Genomic DNA, 6,326 nt, shown 5'->3' on the forward strand with positions numbered 1-6,326 from the left:
TGATCTTAGAGTTCCAGGATCAAGATCCACATTGGGCTCCCTGCATGGAGTCTGCTTCTCCCTCTGCCTATGTCTCTGCTTCTTTCGCTGTGTCTCTCATGAATAAATAATACAATCTTTAGAAAAAAATCTTATGGTTTATCTGTAAGTAGGTACACGAACATATAGATTATATCGTATTGTTCTTACATAAATTTTAAAGGATTATTTCAAGAAATGACTAAGAATGAAAACACAACAAAGAATAAGCAAATAAGAGGTGAGTTTCTACACTTATATGTATATTCTCTGCCAGCTTGTGGCAAAAGGAACATAGCGACTCTATAGTTAACAATAAAGCAATAAATATTTAATATTGGAAGAAAGACTATTTTTTAATATTTTTATATTTATTTTTTTAGAGAGAGAGTGAGTGCATGCACACAGGGTAGGAAAAGGGCAGAGGGAGAGGGAGAGAGAGAGAGAGTTGTAGGCAGACCCCACACCCAGTATGGAGCATGCAGGGGTCAATCTTACAACCTTGCAATCATGATCTAATATGAAATTGGGAGTTGGGTGCTTAACCCACTGAGCCACTCAGGTGTCCCTGGAAGAAGGATCATTTAAAAACTCACATTCTCCCTAATAGTGATAAACTCTTTATTAGTGTGTATTAGCTCAGTATGGAAATTCCATTAATTTTATTCTTATTCTGTTTGTTTTGTAAGATACATGTCATTTTAGCATAGTAGTACAGGCATATGATTTCTAGTACAAGTGTTTCACATGCATTTCTAATGTTAAAAACATTTTGCTGATAATTGATATAAAAATCGGGGGTATTTTTAAAGACTATTTTTATTGTTGACAAGCATACAAGATTTAAAAAAACTACAAAGACAAGAGATGAGAAGGTTTAACTTTGTTCTTCATTCTTGAAAGAGGCAGTTTGAAGCCAATAACTAGCTCAGCAGCAGATATCATAGATCTGATTAGCAAAAGATAGATAAATATATAATGGAGATTTCATGGAATAGTCAAGAATTTTTAAATAATTTAATTGAAATTGAACGACTGTTGTTTTAAATTTATAGCTTGGCATTTAGAATGCACATTGAACTGAAGGATGGACAATTCATCAATACTGTTTCTGTCTATAGTAGGAGATTTAGCTTGAATCCTCTGAATTACAGAGCAGCAAGTCTTACATATTAAGCAAACTGCTGTAATCCATAATTGAAGGTAGAGCCATGAAGTCAAAGGAAAGCATTCATTAAAAGACAAGAATATTGTCTTATTGAGAGAAAATCACTTTTAGAATTTTCAACAGGCTCATAGATTTGTTAGCAAAAATGAAAGCCTAGCATGACAATTCTTATCCAATATCTATTGTCCTTTCTTCCTATCTTTGTCGGGACAGCAGTGTGCCCAGATAAGTAATGATTTACCAAAGTTCTTTGCAGCTAGTGATGGATATTTTGTTTAACCAATGAAATGTAAGTGGAATACTGCCAAGTAATTGGGAAAAACATTTATAAGATAACTTGGAGTTGAGACAATAGCAACGGTTCTAAATTAATGGTAGAGGAGAATTAAAAATATATATATTTTGCAGATAATCATACTTCACAAAATGTAGATGAATTTAGTACTGTTCTTATGTTCTTTTTTTCTGTCTTCTGTTGAATAAAGAATCAATAGATTTAGCAGACTTCAGTACATTCACAAGACACCACAGATGAAGAAGAAAGTTCATATTCTAAGATTGGCAGAATGAAAAGACAGAAACTGGTTTATTAAAAAGTTTTTGACAGCGTCCAATTCCAGCCTCCACGTATCTATACTGTGATGTTAGATATAAAATAAATGCCTTATCTAGTCCACTAGAAGTTTAGCTTCCATTACCTGTAGCTGGTTATAATCACATATGTAATAAGAATTGGCATCAAATACACTACATGGAAGTATTTATATATTCAGAGAACATTCATTTTGGTTCTAGCTCTTGAATTTCTCGACATTCCTACATAGCACATGCTCTAGTTACATTGGATTACCTTAATCTTCTCATTGATATCTTCTTTATTGGGGATGCCCGGGTGGCTCAGGGGTTGAGTGTCTGCCTTTGGCTCAGGTCGTGACCCCAAGGTCCTGGGATCGACTCCCATATCGGGATCCCTGAATGGAGCCTACCTCTCCCTCTGCTTATGTCTCTGCCTCTGTGTATGTTATTCTCTCATGAATGAATTAAAAAAAAAAACTTTTTAAAAGTTAAAAAAAAACTTTTTTTATTACTTACAATATAGAATAAATGTCATATTCAGTATAAATCTGTTCTTGATTTTCTCCAACATACAAACATCATTTTTTCTCGGTTGATCATTCCTATTGATATTATTGTTTAATGTTTGTCGTATTACATCCTAATTTGGTCTTATCTTCTGAAGTTCTTGAAACACAATACTTTGTATTTGCATATAACTTTGTTATAGGCCCATAGTAGTTAGTTGTAAGAAAATGCCAAATGATAAAAGAATAGCACTTCCATAATCCTTTTTCCAGAGACAGCTTTTGATTATTTTTTTTCTTAACAGTGAATGTGTTTAATTGAAAGAAAGAATTAGAAAAGCATCCAGAAAAAAGTGTGAGATGAAAAGGACAAAGAGCAAAAAAAGACCTCAATTGCTAAAGGGCTTCTCTATACTGTACAAAGTTTTGTTTAGCAAGACCTTACCTAACAATAGTATGACAGACATTTTTATCACAGCTTTACAAATATTAACTCATCTAATGTTTATAATAATCTTGTGATGTATGCACTAATTTCACCACGGTGGGAAAGGAACGCAAAAGGGAATACATAATTTTATATGAGGTGCTTTATCAGCATGAGTCCACATACCAAAAATACTAAATCAATATGTAATTTGTCCAGCTCCTTGCTTGATTAGTTGACTACAAATAGACTCTGATAGAATTTCCCAATGAAGCTGAGGTATAAAACATAACCTACTTTTTAAAACTTTTTTTAAATTTTCTGACAGAATCTTTTCATGTGAAACAAAGATAGAACACATCTCAACTCTACAATCTGCCAGTATGTCTTGTTTTTTACAAGATGTGTGCTAGACCGTAAGACTAAGTAGCAGAGTCTTTGAGAACATTTGGTTGGGAGAAATAGAAGAAGCAGATTTTAGGTAAGCCTGGGCAAGCCCCAAAGCTGAGATATGTCCTTGAACACTAGAACTGTCCTCATCTCTTCAGGTCCTCACAGATCTTCTTATTCACAACACTCCCACTGGAGTCTTCATATTCTTCCTCAGTGTCAGGCTGCCACCATTCTGATGCCTTCTGCAGTTCCAGGTTGGCCCACAGGGAACAGAACCTTCAACCCGTGTCACATTGGAAAAGTGGGCAGTGTTTGGGATGACCAAACTCCTCATGCCATGGGCATGGCCACTCAACACAGTGCCCCTGGAAGGTACGTATAGACCTTGGTAGGTATAATTTCCACAAATCTCACAGTTGTAGTTTAGATCATGAGGCTTATACCTATGCAGTAGGGAATGGGTTTGCCATCCCAGCCAAGAGACAGGTTTTGGGGGTTATCCATGATCTCATCCTCTTCATCTTCACCTTCACTCTCACTGATCTGCTTCAACTTCTACTTCTCTACTTTTCTACTTCTTGCTTTTCCCCTGTCCTGGCCTGTTTGTGATGTACATTTTCTGAGCTTGCTCTTCTAGGGTCCCACTACACTTCAGGCCTAAAGCGAAGAGTACAGATTTCAATCTGTTCAGACCAAGGGCCAACTCCTCCATAGAAGAGAATGCAGACAGGTCAAGATGGGCTCCAGCATGGGTCAGGACACTGCTTGTCTCTTCTGGCCACCCAGGAAAGATAGCATTCTCTCACTTCTCAAACTCATTATGGATCTTTCCAAAAAGTTCAATCTGATCTTGGAGCAGCCTCGCTCGATCTGTGTGATCTCAAAGGTAGTCAAGCATCATCTCCAGGTATCTCTTGTATTTGGCGTTCATCCCTTCTTTAGAAATGTTAAATAACTGCTCAACGATGGACAGGTGTGTGATATAATCCAGCTTCTCCTGAGGCCTTCAGGTTAATGTATTTAGGGTTAACAGTCATGGACATGGAGGTAATGACCATAATCTCTTTATCTGTTAACTTCACCAAGTTCCATGTCTCTTCGCTTGGATTCTCTCAAAACTTCAGAAGCTCCTCAAACTCCACTGACATTAGCACACAGATCTCATTTGGGTCTTTCTGGTAGAATTCCTTTATTTGCTTGAGTCTGTTATAAAATTCAGCAAATTCGTTGGGTCTTGAAATGGCATTGAGTTCCTCATTTTTTTTTATTTTGTATATATGTTTTATTGGAGTTTGATTTGCCTACATATAGTATAACACCTAGTGCTCATCCCATCAAGTGCTCCCCTCAGTGCCCGTCACCCAGTCACCCCATCCCCCTGCCCATGTCCCCTTCCACTACCCTTTGTTTGTTTCTCAGAGTTAGGAGTCTCTCACAGTTTGTCTTCCTCTCTAATTTTTCCCACTCATTCTCCTTCCTTTTCTTTATAATCCTTTTCACTATTTCTTATATTCCCTGTATGAGTGAAACCATATGATGTTTGTCCTTCTCTGATAGACTTACTTCACTCAGCATAATACCCTCCAGTTCCATCCACCTCGAAGCAAATGGTGGGTATTCGTCCTAATAGATGAGTAATATCCCGTTGTATATATAGACCACATCTTTATTCATTCATTTGTAGAAGGACATCGAGGCTCCTTCCACAGTTTGGCTATTGTGGACATTGCTACTATGAACATTGGGGTGCAGGTGTCTCAGTCTTTCACTGCATCTGTATATTTGGGGTAAATCCCCAGTAGTGCAATTGCTGGGTCGTAGGGCAGATCTATTTTTAACTCTTTGAGGAACCTCCACACGGTTTTCCAGAGTGGCTGCACCAGTTTTCATTCCTAATCTTGTGCAATGCAAAGAAATGGAGAAAATGGCATGAGAGATAGGAATGTTTGAGGGGACTTTACATGTGATTCTTTTGTATCTCTTCAAATTCCCCTCCACAGATGACTTGGATCACACTACTGAGAAACTTGATGAGGAAAGCACTAGCATTAAAAATTCTACCTACTGAAGACTAGAAATAAGGCAAAAGATGCTGCCATTGATATTCACTCCTTGATTTTTTTAGCATTGATACACTATTGAGACTCCAAGAATCCAAATGGTAGTTTATAATTGCCAGAGATAAATTAGATCTCAGGTTTAAAACACAGAGATTTGTGGCTGTGATTAAAGGATGCTCAGGTGTCAACATCTAAAATAATTAGATAATGCACTTAGGGATCACTTAATTTATACAGCTGAAACTGGATGTCTTTCAAATAGAGATAGTTTTAATTGCCACGAAAATTAATGGTCCATCCTCCAAATTCTAAACATGACTAAGGTCACAGATTCATCATCACCTCTTAAGGAAAAGTTATACAATCTCCAGAAAAGATTTTCGAATCACACTACAAATATACATACCACAAGTCTCAGTCCTAACCTTTCCTCTATGGACCAAAGACTCTTTAATTGAATAACAGGGCTCTAGAGAAAGAGAAATAAACCAATCTTAGAATTTTTGGACATTGCTCTGTACTGATAATGTTTTCTCAAACACAGAGTGCCGTTCAGTCTGCTGGGTAGGCTTAGGGGTCATGGGAATCAGTTAGGAAATATAATTTATCCCAAGAATGTCTTACAGTGATCTCAGTGCATACAAATTCATCTTACATATATATCTACGGTCAGTGAATGCAGGTTTAGACCAGATATACTTAGAAACTGTCAGAATCATCCAATTTGATACCTAAATGTTTGTTTTTTTTTTTTTTTTTTTTTTTTTTTTTTTTTTTTTTTGATACCTAAATGTTTGAAGGAGATTTATTTTGGGAGGAAAGGCCAAGTACATGGGCCAAGTGTCAGGGAGTTCCAACTCCATAGCAAACTTTAAAACAAAAGCAATATTGCAGGACAATACTGAAGGACAAAGTTTAGTACAACTACTAAAAAGCTAAAAGAAAAAAATCTAAAAGATTCTTAACATAGCACCTTTTAAGTTGCTTATTTGGGTTTCACAGAACACAATTTGTGTGTGTGTGTGTGTGTGTGTGTGTGTGTGTGTGTGTATACACTCTGCTCTAAGAAAAAAAGGCTTTTTTAATTTTAAAATGATAAAAAATGTTTTTAGAACACTTCATGTAAAATGGAATACATAAACATTTTATTTTAAAACTCCTTTTAGGATTCTCTTTCC

General features: G+C 36.4%; 1 pseudogene; it reads right to left on the reverse strand.

The window, feature by feature from the left end:
• Positions 1–3,659: 3,659 nt before the first annotated feature.
• LOC112926949 (splicing factor 3A subunit 3 pseudogene) lies at positions 3,660–5,729 on the reverse strand (annotated as a pseudogene).
• Positions 5,730–6,326: the final 597 nt, after the last annotated feature.

The sequence above is a fragment of the Vulpes vulpes genome, chromosome 10, assembly GCF_048418805.1.
Source record: "Vulpes vulpes isolate BD-2025 chromosome 10, VulVul3, whole genome shotgun sequence".
NCBI classification, from domain to species: domain Eukaryota; kingdom Metazoa; phylum Chordata; class Mammalia; order Carnivora; family Canidae; genus Vulpes; species Vulpes vulpes.